The 16,428-nt window shown below is 60.1% G+C and overlaps 1 long non-coding RNA gene across 1 annotated transcript; it reads left to right on the top strand.

Moving 5' to 3' along the window:
- The first annotated feature begins 5,500 nt into the window (after positions 1-5,500).
- LOC132593368 (uncharacterized) lies at positions 5,501-15,399 on the top strand. The gene is made up of 3 exons (XR_009558766.1): positions 5,501-5,519; positions 6,021-6,141; positions 15,087-15,399. It is a non-coding gene; the product is annotated as an uncharacterized lncRNA (long non-coding RNA).
- Positions 15,400-16,428: the final 1,029 nt, after the last annotated feature.

The raw sequence follows: 16,428 nt of genomic DNA, 5'->3' as shown, positions 1-16,428 counted from the left end.
TGGCTGTCACGTTGTCCAGAGCTCCAAAAGCTGCTCCAGCGCCGCCCGCTGAGTGGGGTGAGGACCTTAAATGTGTCCACAGCACCTCTGCTGCTCCTGCTTCCACTTGGGGGTGGGCTAGACTCCCTGAGCCGCTCTGGCCACTAGAATAAAGGGGGACGTGACAGGGTGTGCCTTCGGAGACTTGGTCCTAAAGGGGACTGGGACGTGGTCCTCATTGCCCTTGCTGTCCTGTTGGGAAGACACAAGCCCCCTTCAGAGGCCCACATGAGGCGCGGTGAGCTTGGCTATGAGCCAGGTACGTGGGCCGTCCTGGAGGTGCACCTCCTGCCCAAGCAGGCCTTCGGGTGACCCTTCCCCCAGCACCACTGCTTCCCAACCGCTTTGTTCTTTAAATGGTGCACAGGGCCGCTCGCCTCTCTACCACCTGGAAAGATATCCTACAAATGAGAGAGAAGGGAAAGAATTTTGTCAAAGCGATGGTGAAGAGATCATGATTTTGACATTTTTTTAACTCTTAAGTCTTCAAGAATTCTCTTCTATGCCCGCCCTCCCTTTTAGTACTTATTTACATGGGCACACATCCTCGTCAACCCACAGCACAGTCCCCTTCTGAAAATTTGTTTTGAGCAATTTTAGGTTTTCAGAAAAAATTGAGCAGAAAATACAGAGAATTTCCCTATACCCACCTCATCCCTCCTCCAATTTCCATATACCCGCCTCATCCCTCCTCCAGTTTCCATATACCCGCCTCATCCCTCCTCCAGTTTCCATATACCCGCCTCATCCCTCCTCCAGTTTCCATATACCCGCCTCATCCCTCCTCCAGTTTCCATATACCCGCCTCATCCCTCCTCCAGTTTCCATATACCCGCCTCATCCCTCCTCCAGTTTCCATATACCCGCCTCATCCCTCCTCCAGTTTCCATATACCCGCCTCATCCCTCCTCCAGTTTCCATATACCCGCCTCATCCCTCCTCCAGTTTCCATATACCCGCCTCATCCCTCCTCCAGTTTCCATATACCCGCCTCATCCCTCCTCCAGTTTCCATATACCCGCCTCATCCTTCCTCCAGTTTCCATATACCCGCCTCATCCCTCCTCCAGTTTCCATATACCCGCCTCATCCCTCCTCCAGTTTCCCCTGTCACTACCGTCTTCTACTGAATCAGCACATTTGTTACAACTGATGAGCCAATGTCGATACATTGTTATTAACTGAAGTCCAGGCATCGTTTGCTTCAGGTCACTCTTGGTGTGTACTTCCCGTGGGTTTGGACAAACGTATAATGACACCGTTACGGTATCATGCAGAGTAGTTTCACTGCCCTAAAAATCCCCTGTGCTGTGCTTATCCCTCCCTCCCGCACCTCAGCCCCTGGCATCCCCTGATCTTTTCACTGCCTGCATAGTTTTGCCTTTTCCATATAGTTGGAATCACACAGTACGTAGCTTTTCAGGTTGGCTTCTTTCATTTGGTCGTATGCGTTTAAGGTTCCTTCATGTCTTTTCATGGCTTGACGGCTTGTTTCTTTCGACTGCTGAATAATATTCCATTGTCCGGATGAACATAAATAAAACCAAGGTTTATTCTATTCACCTACGGAAGGACATCTTGGTTGCTTCCAAGTTTGGGCAATTATGAGTAAAGCTCTTATAAATATCCATGTGCAGGTTTCCTGTGCAGACATAAGTTTTCAGTTCACTTGAGTAAATACCAAGGGATGTGATTGCTGGATCGTATGGTGAGAATATGTTCAGTTTTGTAAGAAACCCCCAGACTGTCTTCCAAACTGGCCGCATCATTTTGCGTTCCCACCAGCAACGTGTGAGAGTTCCTGTTGCTCCCCCTTTAAAAACAAAAGCAAATAAACAAAAAACATCTTCTTGATAACTGTTCTCTTTAAGAGGGAAAAATCATTTGGAAAGGCAGTGGAGCCACCAGGGTCCAAAGAGAGAAGTCTACATCCAGAGAAGCTTTTTGAAACAACAAAACAAAACAAGCCTGGTACCAGGCTTCTGGAAGAAGCCCACCCTGAAGCAGAACCAGCAGTTTGTGGGCCGGTTATTCAGGGAATCTGTAGAAACAGCTGATCAACAGTGAGATGGGCCCCGGGTGGAGCTGGAGCTCTGCGCCTTGAGGCAAGGACAGTTCTCCTCACCGGCATCCTTAGGCGAGGCTGCAGTGACAGAGCTGAAATTCTGTTCTATTTTTGCAGCTAAAAAACTGAGGATGGAGGAATCAACCAGCAATTTATCTTGTTTCCTGGAACTAAAGCATTCCCTCTTCCAACAGGTTGTTGGGTGTTTTTCTTTGTTAATTCTTATCAAGTAAGAAATAATTTGATACTTATTATTTATTTGATACTTATTATTTACAAATAATTCTTCTTATTACTGTTGAGAATTATTCATTAACAAAAAAGACAAGCTAAAAAACCCTAAAATCTTACTACTTTTGATGTGTGTTCACGTATTTCCATCCAGACATTTTTCTCTGTAAATATATAATTAAAAAAAATTATTTTCCTTCCCTCCTCTCCAGGCTGGACATTTTATATCTTTTTCTAGGGAGAGAGAATCATTAAACTCTCAGCTAGAAAGGTTAACAGCCATTGCTGTTTAGCATATCATGTTTATCACACAGGAAATTGCCTTGGGCCTCAGAGCTGCATCTCCAGGCTGGTGGTGCGTTCCAGCAAGTGCACCAGGGCAGCACCAACTTGTTATTTTAGCACCTTCTAGGAAAATGAAACTGTGTATCTTAGACTGAACTTAGACTAAGTTCACTGTTGCCCAGTTATTGTGACGCTGAAAAGGTCACAAAGTGAATTTTAATTTCCTTCGTTAATTATGTAAGATAATTGTCACCATGTGTAATAACTGCTCATGGATATTAACACTGATACTTGGAATTATATGACAACTTTCACAAAACAACCTCAGACATAGAATTGCGTGCAGGGCGTCTTGTGACAATTTGGAGCTTATGAAGATGTAAAAGGAAGGGAAACATTGAGCTAACTCACTCAGAGGGGGGATCCCAGCCACCCCCTGCTACCCAGTGGAGCATCAGGAAGACTGATGCCCTTCAGCCCCATCTCTGCTGAGGACAGGACAAAGGGGATGAGCAGATCAAGGCCTCCTGGAGATGGGTGTGGACTGTACCAGTGCAGATCTGGATGGCCAGCTAGGGATTCCAGACAGTGAGCCTGGGCAAATATGGGAGTTGTCACGGCTCCCCTACAAGCTTATAAACCAACACAGACAAAACCAGAAAGCACCCAGACAACGCACATATCCAGGCATCACGACACCTGGACTCCAAGCCTTCTTGAGGTTTCTGGAACATGCTGGTCTGTGCTACCCTGTCCCCAGCACCAAGGTCTTCACCGTTCATGGCACCGTTCTTGGCACAATGGCAGGGGCCATCCTCATTGACGTGGGTCTTTGCTCTGTCACCGCTGCAGCTAGAAAGGAAGTGGAAGGGCTGGAGCTCCTCCCTGTGAGGCAGAGGGCCCGGTGCTTTGCACGTGTTTTACGTTGTTGATCTGTTCTATCTGCAGATTGTCTTGTTGGGTGGAAAAAAGGAGAGAGGCCAACGCTTCCTCAGCCCTTACATGCCAGGCACTTCTGAATGTTTTACAAATATTAACTCAATTAATCCTCAGACCCCTCTATGAGTAAGTACGATTATCATCCCCTTTTTAGGCAAGGAGAGGTTAAGTAGCCTAAGATCACATAGCAAGAAAGTGACAAAGCCAGGTTTTGGACCCCACAGTCCGGCTCCGGAATCTACGTGCTTAGCCACTGCGTAATACTTCCTCTGCCAGTTTTCACGTTGGGCTGATCCCATGAGATAGTAGATGAAGCTGTTTTGAAAGGTGTAAATGTAAGGGCAGAATTAAATAAGTGTAAGGGCACAATTTATAATGGTTTTTGCTAATAAATTCATTTATTCAACAAGTTTCTGCCTGCCGACGAACGAGACTCACCCGCTGAGTGTTGACTACATGGTGAAGGGCAAACGCAGCAGCAGGACACGGTGGATCTCTAGGCTGTGCAACGGGGGAAAGCCTTGGGCCCCCTTACCCGAGTTTCGATCTGTTCCAGCCCTCACTGTCCTGCTCTATAAAATAGGAAGATTGGTCCCTGTCTTGCAGAATTCAGCATACTATTGAGCACCCAGTAGATGGTTGGCATTATGAAAAATACCTTGTACCCAACTACAAGGCTCTCACCGTTGAGTGGGGGGGGGGGGCACCTGAAAAATCACACTGCAACTGAGTCTGTGAAGTAATTGAGGTTTGCAGTGCTGAGAGCGTCCCAAGGAAGCCGTGAGTAAATGGAGCTGGGGACAGCTTTACCCCAGTTGTCGGTTTGAGTGTGACCCCGAGGTACGAACTTACTCACTGAACAAACAACCGTGAGCTGCCAGCCACTCTTCTAGGTGTTTGGGTCTCCGCAGCAAACAAACAGAAATACCTGCCCCGGTGGGGGGACTTGATCAACATGAAAGAGTAAATAAGGTAATATACTAGAAGCTGACACGAGCTATGAAGAAAAACAAAGCTGGGAACTGGTGAGGTTTAGGGTTCAGGACTGCTCCCTCGCAGCCCCTCCCAGGGCCCTGGGCCTACTTTTCTCTCGACATCATACCCCAGCCCTTCCTCGGGGTCCCGCGGCTGCATCAGCTTCGGGCCCTGCGGCACTGGAAACGGCGTGCATCCCTCCACGCGCGCGCCGGGCTCCACCACTACCGCCTCGCGCGCGTCCCACTGGTGGGTTCTGGGTCCCCCCGCAGGTCACCAGGTCCCTGGGCACACCTCCGCTCGCCAGGCACCGCGCTGCGCCTCCAGTGCGAGCGGGTGCGCGCTGGCTGGTGGAGGTCCGGCGGGACGTTTCCACCAGACACCACCGGTGCGCCCGGGCCCGTGCGAACGCCGGAGAATGGGACCCAAGGACCTTGCGACCCCGCGAGGCTGCACCCTCAGCAAGGTGCGACCCGGGATGCTCGAGCCCCGCGGCCGGGCCGTCCAGCTGGTCCGGCGGGGAGGGAGGAACGCGGTGGTGGGGGCTGAGGAAGGGCGGGGCTGGGAGAAAGGGGGAGAAGGCGGGGCGGGGGCGGGAGGAAGCGGGCAGTGGCTGGGGCGCCGGCCAATCCCGAGCCCGGGCACCTCCCCCTGGGGATCGTCCCCAACCGCCGCCCCCGCGGGTTCCAGCCTGACTGCAACCGAGCTGCGGCGACGTTCAGTCCGCCGCCCCGGGACCCGACCTGGACCCTCGCCCAGACCCTCACCCCGACCCGGATCCGGACCCCGACCCCGAACCGGAGCCGGACCCGGAACCGGACCCGAAGCCAGACCCGGACCCTGACCCAGACCCGGACCCTCACCCCGACCCGGACCCCAACCCGAACCCAAATCCTGACCCCGATACGGACCCCGACGCCCACCCAGACCCCGACCCGGACCCGGAACCGTGAACCCTGTCTGGACCCCGACTTTGATCCCCGCAGGTGAGCGTGTCAGTCTCCGCGGCGGGGGGCACCCCCTTCCTGCGACCCCGGCCCCGGCCCCTGCCGGGGGTCCCGGGGGTCGCGGGCACCGGATCCGACGGCTGTCACCTCACGGCCGTCGCCTTTCCTGGTTTACGCCTCTAGGTCCCACCCAGAGGCGGAGGTCGGGACCCTCCCCCGGGCCTGCTATCGCCCCTGGGCGGCTTCTTACTTAGAGACCCGGTCCGGGCCCAGGCTCTGCGCGGAGCGGTCCGGCGCGTCCCGGCCAGCCCTTCTAGAGGAAGCCCCCGGCCCCCCTGGCACCCCCTGGACCCCCGGCCCCTCCGGCCCCCCCGCCCTGCACTCCTTCCGCGGCTTCTCGCAGCCCCATCACCACCACACCCACACCCCACAGTGGCCCGTGCTCCCGACTCAGTCCGGGGCTGCGGCGCTGGTCTGCATTGGCGGCGCGGCCTCCTTTATCCGCCCCCCACCCCGCCCCCCCCCCGACTCTCCATCCAGGTGCGGCCTGAAACGTGGGCTTTCTGAGCTCCTTTGGAGAGGGCGCGACTCTGAACGTTGCCTGAGGCTGACCTGGAGAAGCCTGGAGGACCGGCCAAAGCACCGAGAGGCAGACACCCAGGTGAGGGGTACCTGCCTGCCTGCAGGGTATGGGATTCCCAGGGGGACTGGAACTTCCCAGGTCACAGGGTCGGGCTGTTCTGGGTGATTTGTGTGTGGGGTGGGGGGGTGGCATTGGCGCAAGGCAACAAAACGACATTAGCTGTGAATCACCAAGTTGAGGGCATTCCTTGGTTCAGCTGCGTGGCCACAGCCCCTCTCTTCTTCCTCCCCAGAGAAGAAGGCTGGAGCAGAAAGCGGCTGGGGCGTGGGGAGGGGCCGCGGGGGAGGGGCTGCGGGGGAGGGGCTGAGGCCAGCGCTGGGGTCAGTGGGTGAGTGTGTCTTCTTCCACCTTCCGAGTTTCCTTGAAAGGCGAGCGGACTTCTCTAGGACGCTGCTGGTGGGGAGCTGGGCCTTTCCATCGGGAAGGGGGCTGCTGGCCACTTGGCCCTGAAACACCCCTGTCCCCGCTTTTCTGTGGAACCTCGGCCCCCTGCGTCCATCAAATATGGACGAATGTGACTGAAGACAAAAAGGGACGTGTGTCCCGCGCCCACCCACCCAGTCCCAGTGTCCTCCCAGCAGAGGCAGGCAGACAAAAGGAAGTGGGGGGAAGGCCCAGCCCAGGCCCCGCGGCTGTGCTTACCTGGGGGCTGGGGTGCGCAGGGCCAGCTGCATGCTTGACACGAGGAGGCTCTGTAAGCCACGCCCCACGTAACATAGTTGTGTCCAGTTCATTCCTCTTGGACTTTCAGGGATCTTCTGGTGACCAGGATGTGGTGACGCGAGGGCACAGAGGCCCCAGCCACCTGCTGGCCTGGGTTAGGTTATTAAAGTGGTGACCTGGTGGGCCCAGGTGGGCATTTTGTGGCAACCCCTTCCTGGCCTCTGGGCACGGGCTGGATGGCTGGTGGGTATGTTGAGGTCCACGCCCCGACGGTGGGGCTGTAGGTGGGACGTGCAGGGCTGTTTGCGTGGCAGGGCCCTGTGGCCCCCAAGTGAAGAGTGGCTTTTCCGAGAGCAGCTGTCATCAGGTGCCGGTCCTCCCGGACTCCGGCCTGGCACCGAGCAGTCCCTGCGGTGAGCGGGAGACGTGAACCTGAACCTCAGGAAATCCTAGGCCTCCCAAGACTGGGAAGACAGGCCCACTAGAACCTCAACGTGTTTTTCAGCAGGACACGGCAGGCTTGGGTGGCCTGCCGGCTACTCAGAGGGCAGGGCCTGGTCGTCTGTCACCTCACCCCAGCCCCACTTTAGCCAGGACTGGTCTGCCCCACGGGGACTGTTTGGGGCACCCTGCCCTCCTCCTAACAGGGGCCTGCAGAGGGCCCCCATTTCCTCTCTTCTGGAAGCAGTAACTCCCCAGGAGCTTTAATCCGCCAGCCGTCGCTGCGCCATTTTACTCTCGAGAAGGGCGGGCTGAACGCCAGCCAGCCGTGTTGACAAGGTGCAGGCCTGCGGGTTTCCCGTCTCGGCCGCCTGATCCCGCCAGGAGGGCCGTTTGTGCATCTTCTTAGGCGTGGCTGCCCCCCCCCCCCCGCCCCGCAGAGGTGGCTGGCACTGCACAGATGCACCCTGTGCTCAGGGCAAGCAGAGCTGCTTCTTGACTCCTGGCCCGTTGGTTTCACGGCCTCAGCCTTTTTAGGAAGGTGGTTGGTTTGGAAAAGTACAAGACTTGCCTACACAGAGTCGCTGGCTTCCTTAAAGTTTGAAGTGTCCCTGACGCAAAGACCGGGTACTTTGTACTTGACAAGAACTGTGCCTTGTTTTCGAAATGACTGGATTTTGAGGAGCTGGTCAGGTCTCTGCCGTGGCAGGACCGCGGGGCTGGGATGTTCTCAGATGACACCTGCTGTCTGAGGGCGGCTGTCACTCAGGAAAGCCTCGGGGTCACCTGAACCTTGTTCTCCCCCATCCTTAGAGCACACAGTGTGACCCAGGCACCTGGGCACGGCTGAGGGTGGGCGCCAGCAGGGAGGAAACGTCTCTGATTACGGGAACCTTGTATCTCCCTGCACCCTGCGCTCGGCCCCCTCCCCAGTCCCTGCACCCCTGCGCTCAGCCCCCTCCCCAGTCCCTGCACCCTGGGCTCGGCCCCCTCCCCAGTACCTGCCCCCTGCGCTCAGCCCCCTCCCCAGCCCCTGCACCCTGGGCTCAGCCCCCTCCCCAGTCCCTGCACCCCTGCGCTCAGCCCCCTCCCCAGTCCCTGCACCCCTGCGCTCAGCCCCCTCCCCAGCCCCTGCACCCCTGGGCTCGGCCCCCTCCCCAGTTCCTGCACCCCTGGGCTGGGTCCCCTCCCCAGTCCCTGCACCCCTGCGCTCAGCCCCTCCCCAGTCCCTGCACCCCTGGGCTGGGTCCCCTCCCCAGTCCCTGCACCCTTGGGCTCGGCCCCCTCCCCAGTCCCTGCACCCCTGGGCTGGGTCCCCTCCCCAGTCCCTACACCCCTGGGCTCGGCCCCCTCCCCAGTCTGTGCACCCCTGGGCTCGGCCCCCTCCCCAGTCCATACACCCCTGGGCTCGGCCCCCTCCCCAGTCCTGCACCCCTGGGCTCGGCCCTGTCCCCAGTCCCTGCACCCCTGGGCTCGGCCCCCTCCCCAGTCCTGCACCCCTGGGCTGGGCACCTCTCACCCTGCAGTCCACACCCCCCTGTGCCCCTCCTGGGAAGCCCGGCGGGAGGCTGGTGGATCAGTCAGCGAGGGGACTCAGTGAGCAAGTGCGAGAGCGACTGTGGCCATCACGACACAGATGTGTGGACGGGGGTGGGGAAAGGGGGCCGCGCGCCCTACACCAGTGTCAGCGCCCCAGGGACCCCGCCCTCTGCTCCCCACACAAGCCCAGACACGGCCTGCGTGACCATGCTCCCTGTCCTGTCTACAGAGCACGACAGGGCCCAACACCTGAGGCTCCCTTCTCTAGGCACCCGTGGAGGGACCCCTGACGGCAATGGGCAGCAGCCCCTCTGGGTGGGTCTGGGTGGCCGCTGGTTCCTGGGGCACCACCTGCACACACGGGCTTGACTGTGATGATGACATTAAGCTTCTTTCATCACCAAGGGGGTCGTTATTCCAGTTACTTCGCTCGACAACATAATGGATCAGGATGCAGAGAGGTTTACAGGGTGCCCGCGGGCCCCAGGACCCCAAACCCTGGCAGAAGGACACCTAGAGTGTGATCCTGATAGCGCGGCACATGCAGGAGGGAGGCTGAGCGCCGGCAGGATGAGCCCTGAGGCCGCGGTGCCTGCCTGTGCGCCTGGACGCCCAGGGGACCCTGCCCTTGGCCGTTTTCTCCTCGTCCCCTGAGGCCACGGCCAAGACCTCCTGTCGGTGCCTCCCTCCCAGCCCCACCCAACAGGGAGAAAAGTCTGGGGGGAGCGGGTGAAAATCAGTCCTTTCTTGGAGGGGATCTTCACAGGTGCATGCCCTGTGCCACGAGTCGCGCCCCTGCCAGGACACAGGGCTGAGCGGACCTGCCTCTGCTCTTGTAGAGGAAGCCACGGGTGACCCTGCAGCTTGTTCTCTGCTCCCGAGAGAGGGACGTGGCCCTGGGCTTCTCATGCGTGTGCACCGGGCAGCTGGGCCCAGGGGCAGCGAAGCAGCCGGTCACAGACCTGCCCTAGGAAGTGTGGGGCGCAGCACGGGAGACCAGCCCGAGGACACGGGGGGCACAGAGGTCTGGCACACAGGAGTCCACGTGCCCGTGGAGATACAGGGTCGGTGCCAGGTGGCTGGCGGCCAGAGGCCAGTGGACGGTGGGAAGGGGCCTTGGCCTGAGGTAGCGCATCCCAGGCGGAGGGAACGGTACTCAGGACGGCGCAGAGGTGGGGTCCCCAAGGTGGGGGGACCCTGAGGTGGGGAGCCCGTGCGGGCCATGGTGGGAAGGCCCCGTAGAATTCTGGACGCGGAGAAGGTGAGGGGCTGGGCAGGAGAGGAGGAGGTGGAGGACGACAGAGCCCAGCCGCTGCGCCAAGTCAGGGGGAGACGCCCTGAGGGGCAGGGGTGCCTTTGGAGGACTTGCCCTGGGCGGGCGGCAGGCGCATCCCACCCTGTTTCCAGACGTCTGTCTGGGCAGCTGTGAGGAGAGGGAGGGAGGGAGGGACGGCAGGGGAGCAGGCTGCTTTGTTGGCCCAAGCGGGACATGTGGGCGGCACAGGCCAGGCTGGAGGAGAAAGGAGGGAAACAGCCAGCGCGTGGCACAGAGCAGAGAGGAGGTGGGACGGGTCTGCTCCCCTGGACCTGGCAGGCGGGGTGCCCTGGAAGGGAGGAGGGCAGAGGACCGTGCAGGAGCCCCCCACCTGCCCGCGTGTGTTCCGCGGGGCGTCACCAGGAAGCAGGAATGTGGGTTTAGATAAATAGAATGGGTGTCGAACATGGGGCTTTAGTCGTGGCTCTCCGGGAGAGAGCTGCATTTTGAGGGGCTGGGTCGCGACTGAGTGGCGGGCAGGTCTGAAATCCACGGGGCGGGCCAGGTGGCAGGGCTGCAGACCCAGGAAGAGCTGACGCTGCAACTCGAGTCGAAGGCCGTCTGGAGGAGAATGGCCTCCTCCAGGGACCTCAGTCTTTCCTCAAGGCCTTGGACCGCTTGCGTGCGGCCCGCCCACACTGCGGAGGCTCACGGGCTTTGCTTAAGTCAGCTGTTTAGACCATAACTTCACCCCAAAACCCCCTCCGAGCAGCCGGACACCGGCTACGTGGCCCAGCCAGGCGGACACACGAGGGCTGGGCAGCCACGAGGCCGCACGTGGTCCTCTAGGCTGGGCACGGGCCTGTGGGCCCCTTTCGGGTGCTGGGGCCCTGGGGTCTCAGGAGCGGCCAGCTAACTCGTGACTGGGACCCCGATAAGTAAAGGTTTCCCCCGAGCCCTAGCGCACGCTCCCAACGCGGGAACAGCGATTTCAGGGAGCGGCGCTCACCGCGACCCACCCAGCTTTGCCCCTGGCCGGTTCGCAGGCTCGGGAGTTTCCCGGGTGGCATTTGAAGTTGGCTCCGTAAGTGGAGGGCGGGAGAGACCAGGAAAGAGGCAGACACCCGGGCGGCAGGTGCAAGTTTACTAAGCAGGGACTTGGGTGCGACGCCCATCTCGGGCACCCCGCCCGCCAGAGTCTCAAGTTCACACGGAGGCCCTGACGGTCGGCTGAGTTCACCTCCAGAGGGCCTCAGCCGCGGCTCTGACACTGCCTCTCCTGCGGGAACCGGCGGCAGAGCCTGCGTCCGAGGGCGGGTACGGAGCGTCTGGGTCCGGCTGGTGGTCAGCCGGTGGTCACGTTCTCTCGATGGCCGCCTCCACCGTGGGGCGTCCGCTGGAGGCCTCGCGCTTCCTCCGGGCCGACACGCGTGTGTGACCCCGATCACAGGTGAAACGTGCTCCTCCGGGGCCATGGTCGATGAGCCAGTGCAGCCCTGGGGGCCGGCAGGCAGGGGCTGGGACTCGGGGCGGGGGCACCGGGCTGCTGGCCGAACCCCTCCCAGCGACCCCGCAGGCTACGTGCTGGGTGCAACATGAAAGGTGATGGAGACCCTTCGGGGGCCCCCGTGTAGGAAGCCTCTGCTTCCCCAGGAGGTGCCCCCCACTGTGGGCCTCAGGCCACTGCTTCGTGAGGTTGGGCCCTGGACCCTCCCCAGTCTGGGGACCTGTGTGTCCTGGGCTGACCCTTGACTTTGCCTTTGAACGCGCAGGGGTCCCGGGGCTCACCCTCCAGGCAGAGGGAGCACCGAGCAGCGCACACCTGCAGCAGGGTCAGGGCCCCAGGCCAGAGCAGGCCCCTCCCCCCACGCACCCCCCCCCCCACCCCCGCTCCCGTAACCTGAGGAAGGTCTGGGAAGCTCGCAGGCAGCAGCCACTCCCCGCACCCGCCAGGGCACTCCCCCGGCCCCCCGGGGTCCACACTGCGTCAGGCCTGCCCCGTGCGGCCTGGGCACGTCCTCGGGGCACATGAGGCCCCATCGGCGGAGTGGACGCCCACTCTTCTCGGTGCTGGAGCCCCCACTCGGGCATCTGTCCATCTTCCCGCATCCGCGCCTTTCCCAGAGCTCTTGCCAGGTGACTAGTTAACCAGATAAGCTGGTCCCTGACAGGGGCGCTTCCCCGGTCCCCCAGGACGCTCTGCCCCCGCGGCCTCCCTTGCCTCCTCCCAGGGCGCCTCTTCCCCAGAGCAAGCGTCTCTCACCCCGATGCTCCTTAGGTCTGAGCGGCTCTCTCTCAGCTTCGAGGGGTTTTGCCGTCGGGATTCGTCCTTTGGGTTCCGGAAAGAGAGGGCGTTTACTGGTGCTGGACCCGGAGACCGGGCTCTGGGGTGGGTGTCTGTGCCCCGCCCACACGTGGAGCACCCTCGGAAAACACCCAGGGTTTGGAAGAAACATTCCTGCTCCCTGGGAATAGGGTGGGCTGTCGGCTTCGGATAACTGGTCACCACACACGCCATTTCCCGCCCACCACGGCTTTGCCCTTAAACCAGCGCCGTTTCACGAATAATGGTGCGTGTTTCAAACTGGAACTGTTGGCTTGATGCTGTTGGTTTGAAATTGGTGTGTATTTGAAATCGTTCTCGATTCTTTGCATTAACAGCAACTTGGATCAGTCATGTCTTTGGAGACGCGCGCTATGCAGAGGCTCCCGCCCTGGCTCTTCCCTGGTCTCCCGAAAGCAGGCACCAAGCGCGGCTTCTCCGCTGGGCCTGGGCTGCTGCAGGGCCGGGATCTGGGTGTTCTGGGGCTCCATATGACGAGTGTCAGGACCCGCTGGGCCTGGGCTGCTGCAGGGCCGGGAGCTGCGTGTTCTGAGGCTCCATATGACAGGTGTCAGGACCCGCACACCCTCAGCAGCAGGAGGACGAGCAGAAGAGCCAGGCGTCGGAGCCGCGAGCCCGGCGGGCTGGGCACCCCGTCTGTGGCCAGCCTGCCTGTACAGGCCCAGTGTCCTGGCGCCCAGGGGAACGGGCCCAAAGTCGCCTGGAGCTTGGGCCGGTCTGGCCTGAGGCTCAGCCTTTCCTCAACACCGTGCTTTCCTAGCTGCGGGCTCAGGTTTTCGTTCCACTTCTCAGCCGCCGACAGCTCTCAGCAGGGGGCGCCACTGCCTCGGCGGAAGGGTCCCCCCGGGGAGTCATGCAGCAGGGAGGGGCTGACGTGGGCGTCTCTGTGCCGCGTGCCGGGCGTTCTGCCTGCGTGCGGGAGCTCGGTCTGCGGTTTTCTTGCTGCTCAGGACCCTGTCTATAAGCTTCCACCCCTGGCTTGTAAACTCATAACGTGAAGTCGAGGAGAAGCAGGCGCCGTCCCCTTTCACTAGAGCCGTCTTGTTCATTCTCTCGGGAATTGCAGGACGCCTCATTTCCTGCTGCAGGGGCTGGGGAGGCTCTGCCCCTCTGTGCACCTCGGGGAGGTCTGCACTCAGGACTTCTCTGGTCCAGAGCGAGCCAGGGCCCCTCAGAACACACGGAGGACCCGCCCGGGCATCCGGGCTGGGAGGCCCCTGGCCTGGCTAGCCCTGTGGAGGCAGGGTGAGAGCAGCACCGGCCGGGTGTCTCGGTTCTGGTCTCGGTGATTGGTTCTGTTCCTGGGCGCTTCTCTTGCCCCTTTTGTCTTACGGGACGGCGTATAGAAAAGCGTTTGCAAAAGTTTAAAGTGTAAATATACAGAAGTGAAATGTAAAATGCATTATATTTAAAGAAAGTATGAAAGTGCAAATGTGAGGTCTCAGCCAGGCTCCCCGGAGGTGGAACCTTGCTGGGAAGGGGCAGGAGGCTGTGTCAGGCGAAGGTCAGGCTCTGCTGAGCAGGGAGGGGTTCAGGGACTCCTGAGTGGGAGGGGTTAGCTAGCTCGCCAAGGTCCCCTGCCAGCAAGTGGCTGGTGAGGACACGCGTCTGTAGAGCACACGCACCTCTTACACTGAACGAGGGGCGCTGAGGTCACAGCACACGACACATGAGACAACAGCCTCGTTTCACTCCACCCGCCAACAAGAGGAGCTTATGTGTTGGATCCCCCAGCCCCAGAACTCAGCTTCCTAAGCGAAGAAGCAGAAAGTTCTGGAAGAGCAACACTTTAGGTAGCTGTTCCGAGTGTCTCATCATGAGGGAGGGTCCAGATCTCGTGAATTCCACTCCCAACACGTGCCCTTAACAGCATCTCCAAAGACTTCCAAAGACCTTTTGGCCTCTGAATGCCCTGGTGTGCTTCTCCGACCTGAGAATCCATTGGCGGTTCTGAGAAAAGCCTCAGTCCACCTTGGTTTACATTTCTCGGGTACTGCTGTGACCTTGAGCAGATGGAAACCTTGGGGTTGGTCCAGGGAACCTGAGCCACCTTGTAAAAGTCAGACAGACCTATAAACTTGGAAGGATCCTTGTCAGGGTCTACAGTGACACTTCCGCCTAGGAAGTGGGTTTGGTCGTGGCCAAGTGTAATACCAAGTGCACTGGTCCACCGCCACTGACAGGGCTTCTCTTCAGGCCCGGAGAAGGGGGCGGGGGGTGGTATGTGGGATGGCCGGATGGCCATGACCTTGAGTTCTCAAGGAGCGGGGGCGTGTGATGGCCACGGCCTTGAGTTCTGAAGGGGACACAGGCCAAGGTCCAGGGGCTTGAAGGCCGAGGTAACTTTCAGGACTCCGGTCTCTCCTTGGTGGGAGGTGTGCGCCGTTCTCGGGCTTTGAGCTGGAGTGCGTGATCTGCCCCGTGTTTTAGCAAGAATTGGGGGCTGAGATGTTAAGAGCACAGGGCTGGGGCCTGAGAGAGGAGACTTTGGGAGCCCCTGCGCTCGTCCAGGCTAAAGATGAGAGGGGTGTGGACCAGGCAGTGGAGGGGGGCGTGGCCGGAAGGTGCTGGGCGTGGTTTGATGATAAAACCGTGAGGATTTGCTACCGTCTGGACTTGGGGTGGGAGAAGAAAGAAACCAGGCCACTCCCAAGCCTGCTGTCCAGAGCAGAGGGCGGGAGGGACTGAGCGCGTGGCTGAGGGGCTGTTTTTGTTTCCCAGGGACTCGGGCGGCACCTGGCAGCTCGTCTGTGGGCTCAGCAGACGCCTCCCGGATCAATGAAGGGATGGATTCCGCCAAGCACAGGGGTGACCTGCCCCACGCTGCCCGGCCGGCACCGCGTGTCCCGTGACCTTCTGTCTTGGCCGAGGTCCTCACGCCTGTTTCAGGGCAGAGTCCTGCTTTCAGATGAGCAGGGCCGCTGTGGCCAGGTCTGCGTTTGGGTCTCCGCGGCCCGCACGGGACCCTCAGAGGCCTCGGGCGGGTCTCCCCCGAGCGGGTGAGATGCGCTGCCCCATGTGTAGAGGATTCAAAGGAAGCAATAAAACGCACTGGACAGGTCTGCTTTCCTGCCACCGTCCACGGCGAGTGTCAGCCGCACACCCCCTCCGTGTGGGGTGGGCCGTCCCCACCTCGCCCCTCTGCCCCGCGCCCGCCAGGTCTCTTAGCACAGGATCTGCGGAGGTGCGGAGACTCGGGGACCCCTCCCCACGTCACCCCGCTGCCAGTGGCCAGTCCGGGGTGGAACCCGTAGCCTGGCGCCGGTGTCAGCACCTTCCCTGCCCCGCGCGGCCTCCCAAGGGAGACAGCCCCAGCGTGTGGCCCTGGCACCTGGACAGCCTTTTGCCAAAATCCACTGTACTTTCCAAAGTGTGTCTTTCTGCTGAGCTGCAGCTCCAGTGTCCCTGTGCATCAGAGCAGTGGGACAGCGTGGGCTCCCAGCGAGGGTAGGCGCTTACCCAGAAGAGCCGGCAGGCAGGCCTCGAGGAGCAGAAACGAGTCACCCAGCAGCAGACAGACAAATACGTCACAGGCACCTTGGTTTGGACCACTCACAATTGGGAAGAAGTCAGCTTCGCTAGACGGGGTCGAAGGCAGGCGCTCCTGCAGCTGAGCTGCGTGCATGGCCGCCCACTGGCCAGGGCTGCAAGCGTGGGTACTGAGCTGCTCCCCAAAGCCCTTGCCCTCTGCTCCACACGGCCGGGCAAAGTGCCACCTGTGCACAGCCAGCTTCGCTCTTCTGGGCGTGTTGGGGGCATAGGGGCTCTAGTTCCTAAGTTCACAGTCATGGCAAGTTCAGCACAGAGAGGAGGCTTCGCTCTTCTGGGCGTGTTGGGGGCATAGGGGCTCTAGTTCCTAAGTTCACAGTCATGGCAATTCAGCACAGAGAGGAGGCTGGCGGGGAGGGAAATCCAAGAATCTGCTCTCGGGGCAGAAGGGGGAAACGGGAGCTGGGGGTGGGGCTTGGGCCACTGCCCAGCTGTAGTAACTGGCCGAGTCCTGTCCTTTCCTGCACTCCCTCCTCCCATCCTGGGTCGCCCCAGAGCAAGACTGAGGGTTGAT

This window comes from Globicephala melas, chromosome 14 (genome assembly GCF_963455315.2).
Source record: "Globicephala melas chromosome 14, mGloMel1.2, whole genome shotgun sequence".
Classification (NCBI taxonomy): Eukaryota; Metazoa; Chordata; class Mammalia; order Artiodactyla; family Delphinidae; genus Globicephala; species Globicephala melas.
This window is presented reverse-complemented; position numbering and strand designations above follow the sequence as displayed.